This window comes from Musca autumnalis, unplaced genomic scaffold, assembly GCF_047663935.1.
Source record: "Musca autumnalis isolate F117 unplaced genomic scaffold, ASM4766393v1 scaffold_4, whole genome shotgun sequence".
NCBI lineage: Eukaryota > Metazoa > Arthropoda > Insecta > Diptera > Muscidae > Musca > Musca autumnalis.
In genome coordinates, this window is record NW_027411977.1 from 152660363 (window position 1) to 152682041 (window position 21679).

The 21679-nt window shown below is 33.5% G+C and overlaps 1 protein-coding gene across 1 annotated transcript in view; it reads right to left on the bottom strand.

The window, feature by feature from the left end:
• The window catches only part of Ac78C (adenylyl cyclase 78C), a 259118-nt gene extending 237821 nt beyond the window's left edge, over window positions 1–21297 (bottom strand). Inside the window, exon 1 of the mRNA XM_073981732.1 lies at window positions 20571–21297. The gene's annotated coding sequence lies outside the window, so the exon portion shown is untranslated. The remainder of the gene's footprint in view (window positions 1–20570) is intronic.
• Between the last annotated feature and the right edge of the window lie 382 nt (window positions 21298–21679).

The following is a 21679-nucleotide window of genomic DNA, read 5'->3' on the forward strand; positions in this document are numbered from 1 at the left end:
AAACCACTATAATTTAGCCATTTGTTAACCGATTTTAAAAATATATGGCTAGTTCGAAAGACATTATTCTCCCCTTTCCAGGATAAAAATAAGCCGTTGTGGAAAAAAAATATATATGCCCGTATTAAGTGGAAAATCCAAGAAACCCCGTTTTTCACTACATTTTCCGTTATAAAATCAAAAAACAAAGTGACCCAAAGAAACCAAAGGTGTATTCGTCTTCCATGGACTCCCAAAAAACAGAATTTATGAATCAGAACCCCTGCAAAAATTTGTTGTCAACTTTTGTATCCCAAGTAGAGTAGAGGTATCGCATGGCCGGCCTGTCCTGTTCGATTACACTGTGAACAGAAATGTTGGGGCAGAGATAATTCCTTTTGGAGATGAAAGCCCTTGGTGAGTATATTAAGAACCCCGAAGAACATATCCGCCGTGAGTCTAACTCGCTTTCTTCAATGTGCTTTTCATAATTCCAGAAGTATTGATGAGTATATTTTCAGACAAATGACAGAGAGCGCGTTATTATAAAAGCATATTTTTTATTTGTTCACAAAAGCTCAAAAATTTTGCATATAACAAAGAAATGGCATAAATATTTACATAAACCGAATGTAAAACCACAGTGTGGAGTTGGTTAGTGTACCTCGGGCGCCACTTTCCTTATTAAACCCTAAAAAAACCATAAAACAAAACGATATTCTTCAGTTAGCGTGGCGGATGGGCTTAGAACTTTTACGCCAATTTCAACTTAGTATATAAATTATATAGAGAACTTCTCTAAAAGCATGAGTTGGAAAAATAATTATAATAACAAAAAATATATAAAAACAAGAAAGAACGGCGTTAAGGTCGGCCGGGTTGAACTTTTTATCCCCTCCAAGACGAGTATTGAAATAAAATGAAACAATAAGTTTCCTTTCGAATATGAAACTACTAAGCTCTTCCGCCAAGCGAACCGAAAAAAGTTGTATTTTTAAGATACGAGATTGAGAAAGTAAGACATCTATATGTTCTGGACTAAATAGAAGAATAAAAGTGGGCTATACAAAAGATATCCGATTTAAGTCGTTCCCATGGAATACAAAAATCGACACAAAACGTTAGGCAATACGTTAAGCATGATCCACTTTATCTATAATCAGACTTTTGCAAAAAATGGAATAGCATAAGTAGGCCTAAAAAATAAATTTGTTGTAAACTTCTTCCATTGTTGTCCACCTTTTGCAACTGATTGCTGTAGCTCGCTCCTGTTGAACATTTTCTATACACAAAAGAAATCCTGCGATGGGATGTAGGCATCAGTGCATAGCAAATTGCGACTGATGGGTGAATGTTGTAAGAGAACGATTAAAAATAAATATGTTTACCCTCAACCCTGATTTGGACGATGCTTTGTCTATTAATAGATAAATTTAGACAAAATATTCAAAATGCAGAACACAAACACTTTTAAAGAAGTTGTCATGATTGTAATCCAGCTACAACGACGTGTTTAAAGAGTATATGGTATTTTTTGTTTTTGGTCCATAGTGACATTCGGTAACTACCCAGCAAACCAAAATGTCGGAAAAATTAAAAAAAAAAAACGAACGAAATTTATATAGAGTGGTTGACATGATTTCGAACCGAAATCTGCAGTAAAGCCATGAAGGGAAATTATTTTTTCCTCACCGAATTCTGATTTATTTTTATATTTTTTATAACAAAATGCTCGATGACATGTAATGAGTTCAATGATGGGTGGGTGCAAGCGTGTGACACACTCTCACCATTTCTTTGTCATGGAAGTTTGCGCCAGTTCTTTGATATGACTTTTTGCACCAACTCTTTGCATTTTCACCAACTGGGCATCCACAGTCTACACAGTCGGACACTAAGTCCACCTAATTGTTAAGTTTGTTGTCAAAAACAGTATTGTGATTTAAAATACAAATAAACTCAAATCACAATATGGTAAAATCTATTATGTTTTTCATCAAAAGTAGTTAACAGTATTCTGAATGGTGAACCTTCAGTAGGTTTTGGGTATAACATTTTCCGTTCAATCATGAACCGTAATAAATATACGGTGCACAGATGATTTCTATTACCAATAAAAATGGTATTTTTATTTATTTTGCTGCGTAATTTTCATGAAAGAGTTACATTAAATTTCAAAAGGTTCGTTATTAAACGCGGCCAAAATATATTGATTAATGAAAACTTGTAACCGTTTCATTACGCCGTTACACAGTGTGTCCAAAATGGGGGTTTTGAGTCAAAAATCTATATTAAACGGATGAAGATAGTGCTATGAAATTTTGAGGATATGTTAATCCAATGGATATCTATTTTTACAGAGTTCCAAAAAAATCACATATTTATAAATTTATAACCTCAAAGCGGCGGGATGCTCCTTACACTCCAAAAATGTAAATTTTCAGACTATATGGTTCACAAATGTGTCCAAAGCCCTTAAAACTTGAAAATATTTTTGTTCTGATGTTTTTTGGGTTTCTTATTTGGGTTTCTGGGTTTCTTATATTTTCAAATTTAAACGGACATACAGTGGCGGCCAACTAATTAGGGACAATAAATTCAGTTTAATAGATTACTTGATTTCATTTAAAATGTGAAGATTTTGATGAAATAAATTTTCTCTATAAGGTATTGCTAGAAGCACTATCGCGTGATGTCAAAATGTACTGAGATTCCCCATATGTGGGGAAAGTACAACCCACTTTTCTAAAAATGGTCCATATTAGCCTTGCCAGCTTAATGTCAACTGATGCACATTTTTGTACAAACATTGCTTGTATTAGTTAGTTTAGTGTACTCAACTGATTTCATGCTTTACATCCACCGCAGGTCCTTTGAGGGGCCGAAGTATTACTGTAATCCCTAATAATGTGCTTTAGGTCTTATTTTCCGTTAATGCAGCAATAACAAAACTTATATTTTTAGTAACCCTAGACAACATTTCGAGCCATACACTGCAATTGCCGCTCCATACTTGGTGTAGATTTCTCATTAAATTACTTATTAACTAGTTTGGATGAAAATCCTATTTGAAGGATGAGTTATGAGGCATTTTTAAGGCAACAAAATATGACAATGTGGTCATTAGGATGCTGACATAATGTAAAAAAAAATTGTTTCCCTCTACCTATAAGATTGAGCAAAATTTAGATAAGAGATCATTTACATGTACAATTTTTACAAAGGCTGAAAAACACCCAGCATTGATGGAAGCCCCAGGGATCTTTGTATTAGCTTGTGTATGGAAAAAAGTAAATTTTCACATCGAAACCAATCGATACTACTCATTTTTGAGGGAAAATAAGTTTACGAGTATATTGCTGGAAAAATTATCCGGTGCATATAAACAAAAAGTTGGTTTAATGGTATAGTTTTAAAATGCACACACACATTTTCCTCCATGCCGAAAAACTTCAGTTGTTGAAATAAGTGCAAAATATGTTTAACGTATTATGTGAGCATGCTAATGATCAGATTACCACATTTTTTTGATTTAAAAAAGCCTCATATCTCATCCTTAAAATAGGATTTTTACCCTAGTAAGTCATCCAATCGGGTTAATAAGTAATTTAAGGATTAATATACACCCAGTATGCATCGGTAATTGCAGAGTATGTTTCGGAATGATGTTTGGGGTTACTAAAAATATCATTTTTGTGGTACATCAACGGAAAATAAGGCCAAATGTACATTATTATAGATTATAATAATACTTCGTTCCATTAAAGGAATTGCGGTAGGGGTAAAGCATGAAATTATCAGAATACTCTATTAACTAACTAAATACAAACAATTCTGGTATAAAATTGTGTTCCAATTAACATTAAGTTGATTTTAGTACTAATGTCCCTAATTAGCTTGCCAGTCTAATATGGACCATTTTTTGAAAAATGAGATGTCCTTCTCCCACATATGGGGAATCTCAGAATGTTTTGTGGTCACTCGATAGTGCTTATACCAATACCTTATGTACAAAATTTATTTTACAAAAATCATGAATGAAATACAGTAATCAATTAAACTAAATTTAGTGTCCCTAATTAGTTGGCCGCCACTGCATGTTCTTTTTTTTCACAACGGATTTCTATTGATCCTTCTTCCTTTTAAAGGGAACTAGCTATTATTTGTTTTAAATCGGTTAACAAATGGCTAAGTTATAGCGGTTTAAGTCTGAAAACCCCCACAAAAAAACTAGAGCTGAATTTCTCAAAATTTTCAAAATAAATATTGAACAAAACAAAAAAAAACATTATATTTTTGAAAATTGCGAGAAATTCAGTTATAGTTTTTTGTGGGGTTTATGACGTTTACTACTTTTTATACGTTTTCTACTGTTTACAACGTTTCGACGTTTACAACTTTATGACCGCCGAAAAACCAAAAAATCGTCATACAGACCATCTCTGATTATCACACAGAAATGGCTGAAATTTGGTACTTAGTCTTCGTTGGGAGTATAAAACTTTCCCTCCGAAAATTTTCGGTATAAGTCCATGCCTTCATATAGCCCCCATACAACGGTACCTTCCGATTTTCGGTATTTTGAAGGTTTTAGACTCATTATCCAACCGGAATGGCTGAAATTTGGTACTTAGTTTTCATATGGGGTATAAAACATTCCATATGAAATTCGTCGGTATAGGTTGTGGCCTCAGTATTCCTCCGAAATGGTTAAAATTTGGTCTTCGTTCGTGATATTAAACTTTCCCCAAGAGATTTGCCGGTACAGGTCTTCTTTGTGGGTATTCAATTTAATCTTGCATGGGGTTATAAAATGTTCCAGAAGAGAATTATCAATATAGGTCCAAGCGAGGAAGCGAGATAGACCAATGGTTAATTTTGATGATCTACGTAGCATCACATTCTCAGTTGATTTATTCGTCCATCTGCCTTTCAGTCTGTCCATGTATTTTTGTTTTGGGGAAGATCATTTTTTTGCCAATGGACAAACACCATTTATTTTGGTAACAATCGGTTCAGATTTTGATATCGCCCGATTTTAGGTATTTGTTGCACCAATAACGCTATGTCCGATTTTGATGAACTTTGGAATGTGTACGTAACACGTAACATCAGTCCAAATTTGTACTTTGAAATATGCGAGGGAATTGGAACTAAAGATAAGTTTACAAAATTTTATTGAAATCGGTTTAGAGTTTTTCTTGCCCGATTTCATGTTTTTGATGTGTCAAACACGCTATGTATGCCCAATTATTATGAAATTCGGGCATGGCATCGTTCTATAAGTATACTGACCTATTTATGTAAATTACTTATGATTATTGAGATATAAATCCGTCCCTTTTCATGTATAAATACATCTTCTTTCAGATTTAATTAGCTCAGAAGACGTAATATTCCATGTTGTATTCATATTCATGGTGGAGTAGGGTACCATAGAGGAGAGCTTGCAAACAATCGATGACTCTATCGATTGTATCGATACTTTATTTTAAAATCCACTATCGATTGATAGTTTTTCCCATATATTATCGGTCGAAACTGTATCAATTTCCCATGTGTTCCATATATTTTCGAATGTTTATGGCCATTACCTAAATAGTTGCGTGTGCGTTATTCAAAACAAAAGTTCGAGTTCAAGTCCTTGGCTTCCTTTCTCATTTGCAAAAAAAATTCCGATCGTAAAGCTTAACTCTAAACGAGAAAATAATAAAAATCATTAAAAAAATTATCTTCGCCCTAACAGGCAAAATTTTAAAAAATAAAAAAAGGCTGAGCCCGTATGGGATTTGAACCCACGTCCTTGAAAACATATCAAAAAATGTTGCCACAGCGTGTTAGCGTTCAAAGCCAAACTCTTAACTTCAAAAGCAGCGCAAAATATCGTTTGTCATGAAGAAATACATTTCAACGACCAAATATCCGTTAATGTATAAAAACACATTTGCATTTGAAAAACGAAAAGTTCTAGGACAGAGAAGCCATTCGACAGTCGATACGTCTGAAGAGCTGCTTAACCAACAGCGAAACCAGGTAACGTAATTTGGTGACTGTGTGGGTTCGAGTCCTTGGCTTTCCTTTTTCACTTGCAAAAAATTCCGATCATCAAGCTTAACTCTAAACGAGAAAATTAATAATAAAGTTAAACACATTTCAATGAACGTTACCCAAATACCGTATGCGTATAAAAATATAAAGTTAAAACTTTTCAACTTTGACAATCCCTATTATGTAAATTTCCATTATTTGAAACAAATACATGTACACGCAGAAAAATATATGTTAGAAATATATTTGGATCCAAACAAATATTTGTTTGGGACTGATTGCAAACAAATATATGTTTGGATTCAAACAATTTTCATAGATGAAAAAATCAAAAAACAAAAAAAAACCGCCGGAGCGCTTTTTAAATAAATCGCGATTAAAGTTGAAATTTTTAGGGGTTGTTTAGGTTTTTGCGATTTTGCTTGGAAAGCGCAAGTCCTATCAAAATATGAATAAAGAACATGTTGTAGCTATAAAAATCTACAAGACTGACCTTAATGATGTTTTCATAGGTTTTACAACTTTTGGGATATAGAAGTTGAAATTCGGACAATTCAAATTCAATTGAATTCTGTATCGTATCCTTATAAAACAATGTCATGGCTGCAATTTCCCAAATTAAACTTATATATTTAAAAAAATGGTACAACCTAGGAAGAATTACATAAGCCAGTCTTGTAGAGAATTTTCACAGCTATAAGATTTTCTCAGGTCCCATGCAGATAAGACTTGCCGTATTCAAGCAAAATCGCGAAACCCTAACAAAAAAGCCTAAAAATGTAAACTGAGCTTCTTTATCTCGAAAATGGTACAGCCTGAGAACAAATCATAAACGTCAACCCTCTAGAGAATTTTCACAGCTACAACATTTTCTTAAGCTCCATTTCGATTGGACTTGTTGTTTTCAAGCAAAATCGTGAAAACCTAAAAAACACCTAAAAATGTGAATTTTGACCGCGATTTATTTAAAAATCTCTACAGCGATTTTTACTTGTAATCAATAGTTTAAGACTTTGTCTTATTGGGCTTATTAGGTCTGGGTATTTTGAATGAAAATAAAAAACTATTTATTTCATTTTTTATCCAACGTTTCGTTGGGATTTTCCAACTTCCTCAGGGATAATTTTATTTAAATCTGGTAACGACAACAGAGACGGTATAACATTTTTAATATAACATTATTTTTTGATCTTAGCACTGAGAGCAAATCAATACTTACAAATAATTTTTCGTCAAGTTTCTACATTTAATATTTGTCAAGTGTAGGTTTAAAAAATATATAAACACAACAAACAAACTAATAAATAAATGTAAAAATAATTAAAATTCTTGTAAATATCACAGAGTTGCTTAGGTGCTAGGTATCGCAGATGATTAGAATACTACTAAAAAATTGCTATCGTGTATATTGCGTTTGTATTGTCTTTATCCTCTTTTCTGTTTATTGCACTTTTTATTTTTTGCTGTATTCTTAAGCTTTCTATCGTGTATCGCTTGTTCTCTATTCTCTCCTTATTCAGTATTTTGACGTTTGTGAGATCTGCTGTGTGGCCCTTTTCAACACAGTGTTGTGCCAAAGCTGTAGTTTGTTTTCCCTTTTTTTATATCTGCATCGTGTTCTGCTACCCTTGTGTTTAAGCTTCTTTTAGTTGTCCCAATATAAACCTTATCACATTGTTCGCCTGAGTTCCCTGTGCATCTTATTTCGTAGACTACATTGTTTTGGTCTGCTTTTTCTATTTTTGATTTGGTGTTTGTATACAAACAAGATGTTGTTTTGTATGGTTTATGTGCAACAGCTGTTCCTTCTTCTTCCATGATCTGTTTTATTTGTTTCGTTTCTGTCAATTTTGGAATGTATTGAACGCCGTAATATTTCGTGTTGCCAGATGTGTTGTTATTGCGCGTGTTATGGGATAACGATTTCTTTAGCAGGTGATTTATTAAGTTTGTAGGATAGCTGTTTTGTTTTAGAATTTCTTTTATTTTTGATATATTTTTGTTTTTGTAGGATTCGTGGCTTAGAGTTAGTGCTTTTTTGATTAAATTGGTGGCGGTGTTTATTTTTTGTTGAATTGGTTGTGTTGAATGATAGTTTATTATTCTTCCTGTTGCCGTTGGCTTCATGTACCAGTCGGTATATAACTTGTTTTCTGTCTTATATATTTTTATGTCCAAGAAAGGTATGCTGTTGTTTTCTTCCAGTTCCAAGGTGAATTTGAGCTTACTGTGATAGTTGTTTAACGTCTCCAGTATTTTTCTTTCTTCTCCTTTTTTAACTATTGCGAACATGTCATCAACATATTTCGTCAAAAATTTAAAGTGGATGTTTTCCTTGTCAAGATCTTCTATTATTTGTGTTAAAAGGGTGTCCAAAACAATGTCAGCTATTGTTGGAGATAGGGGATTCCCCATTGGCATTCCATAAATTTGTGAATAGATTTTCCTATCATACATAAAATAATTGTTATCATTTAGACAGAATTGTAATATTTTTAGAAATTGGGATCTGGGAATTTTTGTGTGATTTTGAAGATTTTCCCATTGTGCCATTATATTTTTAATAGCCAGATGAATTGGGATATTCGTAAATAACGACACTACGTCGAAAGAAACCAAAATATCATCGCATTCAATTTTTAAAACATCTAATTTTTTTCTTTAATTCAATTGAATTTTTTATATTATATTCCTCTACTATGATATGTTTCAATATTTCGCCCACGTGTTTTGATAATTTGTAACACGGTACCTCCATCGATGAGGATATTGGTCGTAAGGGCATGTTTGGCTTATGGACTTTTGGAAGGCCGTATAATCTGGGAGCATTCGAGGCATGTGTTGTCAGTTTGAATTTTTCCTGAGTTGTTATATAGTTTTGTTTGTAAAGATCCATGATTATTTTATTGTTTGTTCTTTGTAATTTTTGTGTTGGGTCTGTTCTCATTACCTTGTAAGTTGTTTTGTCTGCCAATAGGTTTTCCATTCCACTACTATATGCATCTCGGTACATAACTACTGTCTTATTTCCTTTGTCCGCTTTGGTAATGACTATTTGTTCTCTATATTTTCTTAAAAATTGTTTAGTCTCTTCGAATATTTGTAAAATGAATTTATCTTTTTGGCTAAGTTTTGTTGCTCTTCTGTATGTTAATATTCTGTTTGTTATTTTCGATCTTACTATTTCTTTTTGTCTATCATCTGATAGCGTTTGAACCCATTGTTCTAAATCGGCTATTAATTGTAATGAAGAGAAGTGTCGTTCGTTGACAGGAATAGAGAATTTTGGGCCTAATGATAGCAACCACATACTTTCTTGGCTAAATTCTATGTTTGTTTTATTCTCAAACCATGAAGCGTTGTATTTTAAACCATACGTATCAAGTCCAAAAATTACAAAGAACAAACAATAAAATAATCATGGATCTTTACAAACAAAACTATATAACAACTCAGGAAAAATTCAAACTGACAACACATGCCTCGAATGCTCCCAGATTATACGGCCTTCCAAAAGTCCATAAGCCAAACATGCCCTTACGACCAATATCCTCATCGATGGAGGTACCGTGTTACAAATTATCAAAACACGTGGGCGAAATATTGAAACATATCATAGTAGAGGAATATAATATAAAAAATTCAATTGAATTAAAGAAAAAATTAGATGTTTTAAAAATTGAATGCGATGATATTTTGGTTTCTTTCGACGTAGTGTCGTTATTTACGAATATCCCAATTCATCTGGCTATTAAAAATATAATGGCACAATGGGAAAATCTTCAAAATCACACAAAAATTCCCAGATCCCAATTTCTAAAAATATTACAATTCTGTCTAAATGATAACAATTATTTTATGTATGATAGGAAAATCTATTCACAAATTTATGGAATGCCAATGGGGAATCCCCTATCTCCAACAATAGCTGACATTGTTTTGGACACCCTTTTAACACAAATAATAGAAGATCTTGACAAGGAAAACATCCACTTTAAATTTTTGACGAAATATGTTGATGACATGTTCGCAATAGTTAAAAAAGGAGAAGAAAGAAAAATACTGGAGACGTTAAACAACTATCACAGTAAGCTCAAATTCACCTTGGAACTGGAAGAAAACAACAGCATACCTTTCTTGGACATAAAAATATATAAGACAGAAAACAAGTTATATACCGACTGGTACATGAAGCCAACGGCAACAGGAAGAATAATAAACTATCATTCAACACAACCAATTCAACAAAAAATAAACACCGCCACCAATTTAATCAAAAAAGCACTAACTCTAAGCCACGAATCCTACAAAAACAAAAATATATCAAAAATAAAAGAAATTCTAAAACAAAACAGCTATCCTACAAACTTAATAAATCACCTGCTAAAGAAATCGTTATCCCATAACACGCGCAATAACAACACATCTGGCAACACGAAATATTACGGCGTTCAATACATTCCAAAATTGACAGAAACGAAACAAATAAAACAGATCATGGAAGAAGAAGGAACAGCTGTTGCACATAAACCATACAAAACAACATCTTGTTTGTATACAAACACCAAATCAAAAATAGAAAAAGCAGACCAAAACAATGTAGTCTACGAAATAAGATGCACAGGGAACTCAGGCGAACAATGTGATAAGGTTTATGTTGGGACAACTAAAAGAAGCTTAAACACAAGGGTAGCAGAACACGATGCAGATATAAAAAAGGGAAAACAAACTACAGCTTTGGCACAACACTGTGTTGAAAAGGGCCACACAGCAGATCTCACAAACGTCAAAATACTGAATAAGGAGAGAATAGAGAACAAGCGATACACGATAGAAAGCTTAAGAATACAGCAAAAAATAAAAAGTGCAATAAACAGAAAAGAGGATAAAGACAATACAAACGCAATATACACGATAGCAATTTTTTAGTAGTATTCTAATCATCTGCGATACCTAGCACCTAAGCAACTCTGTGATATTTACAAGAATTTTAATTATTTTTACATTTATTTATTAGTTTGTTTGTTGTGTTTATATATTTTTTAAACCTACACTTGACAAATATTAAATGTAGAAACTTGACGAAAAATTATTTGTAAGTATTGATTTGCTCTCAGTGCTAAGATCAAAAAATAATGTTATATTAAAAATGTTATACCGTCTCTGTTGTCGTTACCAGATTTAAATAAAATTATCCCTGAGGAAGTTGGAAAATCCCAACGAAACGTTGGATAAAAAATGAAATAAATAGTTTTTTATTTTCATTCAAAATACCCAGACCTAATAAGCCCAATAAGACAAAGTCTTAAACTATTGATTAAAAACATAAAAAGGTCGAAAAAATAAAATACAGAATTTTTACTTGTTTTTGGATTTTTCTCATCTATGGACATTGCTGTTTCAGAATTCACAAAAACTTCCCCTGTGTAAGCGGTTTTCATTAAAAGTTAGTTAAGGCGCACGCTTCACGACATTGTTTTATAAGGGGGCGATACAGTCAGTGCATTGTCCCAGTTTGAACTTCAATATCTCAAAAATGGTAAAACCTACGAAAATACCGTAAAGGCCAATCTTGTAGAGAATTTTAACATTTTTACAACATTTTCTTCAGTCTCGTTTTGATAGGACTTACGGTTTTTAAGCAAAATCGTGAAAACCTAAACAACCCCTAAAAATGTCTACTTGAATCGCGATTTATTTAAAAAGCGCTCCGGCGATTTTTTTTTTTTTTTTGTTTTTTGATGTTTCTCATCTATGAACATTGTAGTTTCAGAATCCGCAAAAACTTCCCAGGTGTAAGCACCTTCCATTTAAATTTAATTCAAGAGCACCGTGATACATATATACATATGTATATAGCTGATGGCCTAAGCTGCTAATGCTATTCTCCCAATTTATCTTATATTAAATATAAGATAAATTATATATAAAAAAAATAAATAAATAAATACATATGTATATTTGAAATATGGATGTACCTTTGTACCGATTTCCCGCTGATGATTTCAACTTTGAAGAAAATGTGTTTTATTTCACAACTAAGGAGAAGCGTTCAAGGATGTTTCTATATAATTTTTTCTCTTTATAAGTGCGACTTTTTATAAGTTATTCCATTCAGTTTTTCTTTTATTAAAGTGTGTTATATATTTCTTTGGAATTTTGTATGTACCTATGTGTCTTAATTGTTTTGCATTTCTTCTATGCCCTTCAATAAAAAACACCACCATTTATAAATGTGTATATATGTTAGAAATAGCCAGTGAGCGCTTGCTGAGGGCAAGTGAGCATACATTTCAATGTGTTTCACATTGACATTTACACTTCCTTGCGCCTACCTCAAATCGGGTGAAAATATATATGGGAGCTATATCCATATCTGAACCGATTTTTACCAAAATAAATAGCGTTGGTCGTTTAGTCAAAAAAAGATTTTCCCCAATTTTTATTTGAATCGGACAATAAATTCGACCTGTACTTTGATTACAAAAATATATGGACAGACAGACGGACATGCATAAATCGGCTCAGAAAGTGATTCTATGTATATGTCCAGAAGGAACTATGGGTCTATCTCGCTTCCTTTTGTATTTTACATACAAATGCACAAAATACATTATACCCTTATATCCTAAAACATAGGTATACATGAAGATTTATTAGAATGTCGATGCATATTCACTCTATATTGAAAACGAAGTACATTCAGTAATATTCAGTAAATAAATGTCAATCCTGATAAAGGATACACTCATATAAAATGATTTGGTAAAGAGTACTATAATTTGTTTTTATAATCGAGTGTAATGCTTAATAAGGCTTGGCTTATTACTTCAACAAGTCCATTTTTGAAGCGTTATGTCTGTCAGAGTCGTACATTTTACGAATACATTTTAATTAATATTTACATTTTAGTTATACCATACACCACTATGTGGGGAGGGTATTATAAGTTGGTTTTGGCCAAAAAGTTTGTAACGCATCGAAATAATGGTCGTAGACCCATACTTATATATACCATAATGAATGTCTCGACGAGCTGAGTCGATGACTATGAGTGTCCGTCCGTTTGTTCGCAATTTTAATCGGATCGTCACCAAATTTTGGGTGTTGATGGGGGTCCCGGAGTGGAAGAAGCCTATTGATTTTGGTGATGGTCGGATAATATTTAGGGTAGGAATGGGCAAAAAACTTATTTGGAGAAAAAGACAACGTTTTTTTTCAAACCGAATATCTCAGCTTCTATAAAGGGTATACCAATGAAAGTAGAAAATATCACCTTTCTAACGATGCACTATGGGCCCAATGACAACAAGTCACTGGAAGCTGCTGGACGTTTCAATTTTCGTCCCGATGTTTAGAATGAGCATAAAAATACATCTGCAAAATTTGGAAGGAATCGGATCAGATATATGTAGATATAACTGTCATATATATGTTTCAACCGATTTTATATTAAGCCGCACTAAGGACACAATTTGCATCCGATCGCTTTAAAATTTGACATTGAACAGGACTTACCTTTCAATTTAGAATCACGACCGGAAAATATGGTTCCGATCGGTTCAGATATATATTTACATATACATATAAAGAAAATTATTCAATACTTTATAAATACAGGTTAAGATTTTTAAATTAAGTAAGTGTTTGTAGTCCCAGTTACTAAATTAAGAGATCTTCAACATAAAAGATTTCAATGCTTTGTATAACTCGATTAAGATAACTATCTTGTAAGATAATAACTTGTGTCATATTGACAAGTCCCACTCCCAGCAAAGTCCAATATTAAAAAAATATCCAAAGTTTTAATTGTCACGATATCTGTAAGTATTTTGCTATAAGTTTACGGATCCATACGGGGATAAAATTTTCTACACATATAGTAGTATCGCAAATACGTCGCAATACCGAGAGTTCTATTCCAAATCCCATATAAACTACAATATAAACTACACAAAAAATACACTACAAGTCTACATCAAATATTCCTTACCAAATCTAACTTGTTTTAATTCTTAATCAGAATATTAATTTACATACCTTTACACGTGTTATCCTTTAAAAAACTGTTTATTATGTTAGCGGTTTTTAATTGTCGAGCGAAACAAATTTGTTCTTCGTTTGATAGATTTTAATAAAATTTTACAATGTAAGAAGCAATATCTTTGACAGCCCGGTATGTGATCATAAAGCTTTGCCAGGTTGAAATGATTTTGTTTCTAAGTGGCTCAAAATGTTAAGAATCTAATCCCGTTACTATTTTATCAGAAACCTGCCATTGCCTAATAGAAACCAACTTTTCATTTTTGCGTTTTTGCTATATTCGGTAATATATCCCATTTTTTAATTTCTTTGTAATCACGCTACTCTTCGCAATTTTGATTGGATCGTCACGAAATTTTGGATGTTAATGGGGGCCCAAAGAAGAAAAAACCTATTGATTTTGGTAATGGTCGGACATTATTCAGGGGTCGGATTGTGAAAAAATTTATTAGGAGAAAAGGCCAACGTTTTATTTCAAAGCGAATATCTCCCTTCTGTAAGCGGTATATCGAAAGCAAAAACTGGCAAGGAAAACAGAAAATATGGCCTTTATTTTTTTAATTTTTTTTTTTTTTTTTTTGTAATCACGCTACACGTCGCAATTTTTATCGGATCCTCACGATATTTTGGGGGTTGATGGGGTTTTTACAGAGAAAGAAGCCTATTGATGATTGGCGAATATCCCACTTTTCCATTTTTTTATTTGAGTTATACTGACGATGCGCTTAAATGCGTTTCAACAAAATTTACCTTTATTAGTGATGACATTCAGAGCAAAAGCGCTAAGCTATACCAATTTTAATATTTTGAATTTTACCAGTCAGAGGCTTATGCACAGGGGTAGTCGTGTAGGGTATCACATAGTCGGCCCCGACCCGACTATAGTCTTGTCCATTTTAATGTAATCACGCTACACGTCGCAATTTTGATCGGATCCTCACGAAATTTTGGTGGTTAATGGGGGTCCGGAAGGAGAAGAAGACTACTGATTTTGGTGATGGCCGGATAATATTCAGGGGTCGGAATGGACAAAAAACTTATTTGAAGAAAAGTCAAAGTTTTATTCCAAAGAAAATATCTCAGCGTCTAAGGGGTATGTATACCAAATGCAAAACCTGACAATGAAAGTAGAAAATATCACCCTTTTGACGATCTAAAGGAGGTTGTGGTAGGTGTTCAAACAACGAAGATATCGCAAAAGTCGCTAATCCAACCCAACCTTTCAGATTTTAGTTGTAATGACGAATATCACAGCTTTGGTTGGGGACCTTTCAAAAGCAAATCCTGACTATAAAAGTACAAAATTCCACCTTTACAATGGTGCGAAGTTGGTTCGCGTAGGTGAACGACCAACGGAGATATCGCAATAGTCATTTTTCTAATTTGTTTTTTTTTTTTTTTTTTTTTTGTAATCACGCTACTGGTCGCAATTTTTATCGTATCGAAATTTTGGTACCTAATGGTGGTCTCAGAGAGGAAGACGCATATTGGGTTTGCTGAAGGTCGGGCAATATGACCTAAAAAATGTTTACCAGTGAAAAGCTTATGGATAGGGATAGTGGTATAGGGTATCACATAGTCGGCCCCGACTGTAGCCTTTGCTCACTTGTTAATATTTACCACCGCAAAATATGGCGGCTCCTTCAGGATATCCGCATTTCTTCTGAAAAATTCAAGCTTTGCCTATTTGAAGTGTTTAAAATAGAGCATTATTGTAATGAAATTTCCACACCGGACATCTGAAAGTGATTCTTACTACTTGAAAAGGTTTTTCATAACTCCTTTGAATGTTGTCATGCTCTATTTTTCTCAATCGCTATAAGAGTTTCACTAACAAGGTTTAGAAGTTGTCAGACTAATAGTTGCTCAGATATGTCACACTTAATAATAATAATAATTGTTCCACAAACATCCCATGCGGGACAAGGGAGATTACTCTCATATCAATGAGTGCACCCCGATTCATATTAGCTCAATGTCACGGGACCTACTGTTTATTGTAGAGTCCGAACGTCGTGTCTTAAGACACCAATTGTTGAAAAGTCTTACATGGCTGGAATACTCAGGAAATGTCGCCAACATTACTGAGGGGTATTTTTCCACCGTTAATATTTTTGATGTTGCTTGGACGGGGAATCGAACCCGCGACCTGCGGGTTTGCATACCATTGCACCACGGTGGTAGCCCTTAGGAAGGTCCCCCTTCCCCGTGACAACCCCTCCCCTTCCCCACACTAATATTAAACAATTATTATAATTAATTCACCATGTTGGAAGATTCTCAATACAATAATAATCAAATAGGTATACTAAAATTTACACGGCGCGCCTTAACTAATTTTAAATGGAAGGTGCTTACACATGGGAAGTTTTTACAGATTCTGAAACTACAATGCTCATACATGAGAAATATCAAGGAACAAAAAAAATCGCCGGAGGGATTTTCAAATAAATCGCGATTTAAGTTTACATTTTTAGGGGTTCTTTAGGTTTTCACGATTTTGCTTGGAAACCGCGAGTCCTATGTAAATTGGCCTAGAAAAATGTTGTAGCTGTGAAAATTCTCCACAAGATTGTCTTTTATGATATTTTCGTAGGTTTTACCGTTTTTGAGATATAGAAGTTCAAATTGAAACAATACACTGACTGTATCGGCTCCTTATGCCCATTTACATAAGACTCTCGGTTTCCAAGCAAAATCGTGAAAACCTAAAGAACCCCAAAAAATTTGAACTTAAATCGCGATTTATTTGAAAATCCCTGCGGTTATTTTTTTTTTTTTTTTTTTTGTTTCTTGATATTTCTCATGTATGAGCATTGTAGTTTCAAAATCTGTAAAAACTTCCCATGTGTAAGCACCTTCCATTTAAAATTACTTAAGGCGCGCCGTGTTTATTGTTGGATCATTGTGGGAGATGGATCCCCCATTGCGTACTAGCCCTTTTTTACTCGTGTAACATTAAGTTCCTTTGAGCATTGGTTTTAATTAGACTAATTACAATCTTAAGGTAATAGTTGTTCATTTAGATAAATATTTGATATATTTAAACAACTGAAGAGGAGAATTGCTCCCATTGAGTAGTATACGACAATGGGTACTTTTCTATCAAATCCATACCCTTTTTTCAGAAAAAACATTTTTAAAAATCATTATTTAAAAGATGCTAATATTGTAGTTCTACTACGTGGAGGTGTTTGCCTTAAACACAAAACAATGTTTGTGTTTTTTTTTTTTTTTTTTTTTTTTTTTAAAGGACGGTAGAAAGTTTAATGTGATGGTGTTCATAAAAATAAATTGTGAAAATTGTTCATTAAAGCAATTTACACAGCATATGTAGGATTTAAATTTAAATGTGTTTCTATTATACTGAATATATGCCGTACGATTCATCCCAGCAAGAATTTGTAAGTGAGTTTCTCACCCCATCTTCTAAAAGTTATTTTCCTCTACTCTTCTATCCCCTAAAAAGGCGATGCTTTGTATTTTTTATAACAAAAGCATTGTTGTCCAATTTCGATCGTCTGCAGTAATTACTTAGTGATATGAAAGAAGATAAAAATTCTGCAATTGATTGTCTACGCAAAAAATTTACATTGATTGACAGAATTTAGCATTTATACCCGACGAAACCAAATTATGAACCAAATTCATTTATTGTGGCATTTCAAGTGCTATCGGCAAAAGTGAAAGTGATTAACTAAAATGAATCGTTTAATATTAAAATTTATTCTGTTTTTAAACAGTGAAAATGCAAAGTGTAAAATAATCGCTAAGATAAGAGCTACAACGAAGTCTTGACCGTTTTAAAGCTTTTTGTAGTCAAAATTCCGTCATCATTTTATCGATTTCAAAATAATTGTGCAAACTTATTTGTAGACCCCATCCCGTCACATATTCCACGTTTCATCAAAATTGGACAGGCGTAGCGTGTTTGGTGCATCAATTAAATGGAATCGGGCGAAAACATATATGGGAGCTACTTACATATATCCAAATCTGAACCGATTCTTACCACATGCAAGCATTTAAATAACCCTTAATGTTCGTACGCGAGTTATGTAAATTAAAACAAATATTTTATATAGTTGCAAGCCTATAGCCCCAATAGAACGGTACCTCCCGATTTTCGCTTTTTTGTAGGTTGTGCCCACAACAACACAACAAAATGGTTAAAATTTGGTATTTAGTCTTCGTTGGAGGTATGCAACTTTACACCTGAAATTTGTCGGAATACATATGTTCACGCCTTTATGTAGCCCGCATAGAACGGTACCTCCCGAAGGTTGTGGCCTCAATATTACACAGAAATTTCTGAAATTTGGTATTTATTCTTCGTTGGAGGTATACAACTTTCCACCTGAAATTTGTCGGTATAGGCCAATGTGTTCATATAGCCCGTATAGAACCGAACCCTTCTATCTTCGGTACTTTGAAGATTGTGGCCTCAATATCCATCCGAAGTGGCTGAAATTATATAAGCATATGTTCATGTCTTCATTTTGCCTCCATTGAAGCGTAACTCCCGATTTTCGGTATATTGAAGGCTATGTCTCAATATCCCTAAATGGCTGTAATTTGGTATTTAGTCTTCGTTAGGGGTATACAACTTTCCACACGAAATTTTTGGGTATTGCTCCATGTCTTCATATAGCCCCCGTAGATTTTGGCTCCAATATCCCACCGAAATGATTTAAATTTGGTATTTAGTATAGAACTTTCCACCAGAAATTTATCGGTATAGGTCAACGTTTTATACAGCCTCCATAGAACGATGCTTCGGATTTTCGTTATTTTGAAAGTTTTAGACAAAGTTCACAATTATAAATATTGGTCCATGTTTCGGAGAGAACAACGATAGTGCCCCATGTGAGCTCTTTTACCGGAAATATCATCAGTTATGATATTCTGCTTTTGCAAGGAATAATAGGAAGAGCTTAGTACTTTCAAAAACGAAACGAAAGTAATTGCTTCTATTCACTTCAATACAGTCCGTGGTGGAGGGTAATAAAAGTTTGGCACGGCCGAACTTAACGTCGTTCTCACTTGTTTAGCTTATTTTTCCAACTTCTAGTGGCCATAAAATAACTAGTTATTCTAGTGGTTATAGAATAACTAGTTGGTAGGGGGTTTTGTAAGTAGTTGCGGCTACCACAAAGTTCTATAAAAACCCATTACTTGTTAATAATTCTTTTGCTGGATAGCGTTCGTCCTGTGGCCAAAAAAATATCTTCTTTTTGAATCGGATCTTTTTTCCTATACATTGTACCGTGGGGCGGACATGCATAATTCGTCTCAGAATGTTATGTTATGTAGATCATCAAAAGTAACCATGGGTCTATCTCGTTCACTTTTTCATATTGCATACAAAAGCATAGTGTGGTATGGGGTATAAACATTACAACTCGGTAAGCATTTTACCTCAACCAAGCAATAGTAACTAACACCTGTATTCGAATCGAAGAAAATATGTCATTGTAACACTCGAAAGCTACTAAAGCGACGAACGACAACGCACTCGACACGTTTAATACAATCCCACGGCATTGGTTCTTTGTACAGGATTGGCCCGAAACCAAAAGTGCTTCGGTCAACGACTGCCAGCCCAGCATCAAACCTATGCTTCTACAACAACAGCACGTTTAAGAGGAAACAACTTAGCAAACCAAATGTAAACCAAACAACTTCGGAAGCACCTTCCGAAAAATCGTTTGAATTTCATTGCGAACAATTTTCGAAGCACCTTCGGCAAAAATAGTTCTGATTTCGTACAGATTTTGGTAAAGGATTTTTAAACCATTTCGTTCCGAATTCGGAACGAAATATCGGAGAAAATTCCCTTCCCGAATCTATTTAAAAAAATTTCTCGGGTTGTGATCTACAGATATCAGACAGATCAAAATTGAAACAAACAACCAACAACTTTCTAGAACATATGAACTCTGTAGAAACAGTTCTTAAAGGTCAAAATAGCAAAACAAATGCGATTTTCTGGTCCATGCGATTTTCTGGTCCATGCGACCGTGTGTTCGAACCGTAGGCAAGTCAATATAAAGATACACCCAACCGCGTAATGCTGGATACACGTCGGTACTTTGTACTACATGGCATTTGAATAAAACTTTGTGCCTTGGCTGATGTTTTAATGTTTAACCGTTAGCAGTTACACTTGTCATGATCAATTATTGTTAGTTACAGTTACAATTTAATATACCAAAAAAGGTTTTCTGGTAAAAATACAAAAAAAAATTATTCCACTACGGTAAAACACTTCGAAAGATACATATAAGAGTTGAATACCGATAATTCATAGTGGAGGGACTAAAAATGAATGAAATAACTTTAATAAGCCGCCAACTTGCTATAAAATATTGATTTTTCAGAATTAAAAAGTGCACAAATTATCGGAATTATTCTTTACTCTCAGAAAGAGGCACCAACACAATGTTCTTAAATGTTTACATTTTATTTAATTGTACGTATTTGTTAAGTTCAAAACTTACGTTATATTTAAATTAAATCACTTTCAGGTAATGCTCATTTCCATGGAAAGTCATTTGTTTTTACAGTATTTTTCTTAACTTGTTTTTATATTGATGATTTGGCACAATTAACAAGAACAGAGTTTTGAAAATATTTGCATATTTTTGGACAAACAATCTCAAGATTTTCCAATTTTTATTTTCCTATTATTTCTTACTGTCGTTGACCCGTTTAATATTTTCAACAATTCATTTGGTTTTGGGAAACCGTGGACCGTTTATCGGCACAAATTCTGTGATTTTGTTGACAAATAGGTACTCATTTGCCACAGTTTTTGTTGTTGTTGCTGCCTACATTTTAATTAATTTAAATATTGTAGTGGGTTCTTTGAATTTTTATCTAACGACAATTTTGTTTTGTTTACCAAGCAAACATTGATGTAGCGATTACAAAATTTAATATTGTATTTGAATTTCTTTCTTGTTTATTTTCTCCATCCGAACGAAAGATTCCCTCGCGTTATTTACTTTAATTCTGTTCCTGGTCTGTTTTATTATATTACTTTTTAATTGCAGCAGCATTGACTTCTGTTGTTTGGTTGCACAAAAGAGCTCAACACAGCTTAAAAGATGATAGACTCAATTAACAGACGAAATCGGCCACGAAATACGATTTGTTCAAGGGCAACACGACGTATACGCAACATCCGTTACATGTTTCGTTCGGTTGAAGTAACTGGTAGCAACTGAATTTAACAACAACGCCCGACATATTGTGGCGCTTTGTTAACAGTTGTGGAAAAATGTAACAGAAATCAACATGTGGCCGGATATAGCTGTCATGCGGTAATTGTGAGCTTTCTGTTGTGGCAACAGAAACTTATTATTAAAAGCTCATTTATTTTGTATATGTTTTACCGTTATTTTATTATCTTTATTCCCATAACAAAAGCAAATTTTACAGAAGGCGGTTTTTATTCAATAACTTTTTATCTAACAAAAATTTATTTTTAAATGTTGGTATAGTTTCTCTACTAAATCCTTTTTATCATATAAAGAACTAATTTTGAGAATATTTGAAATATAACTGTAATTTGGTCGCTTACACCTTTTTCGCTGTAATGCCCGCA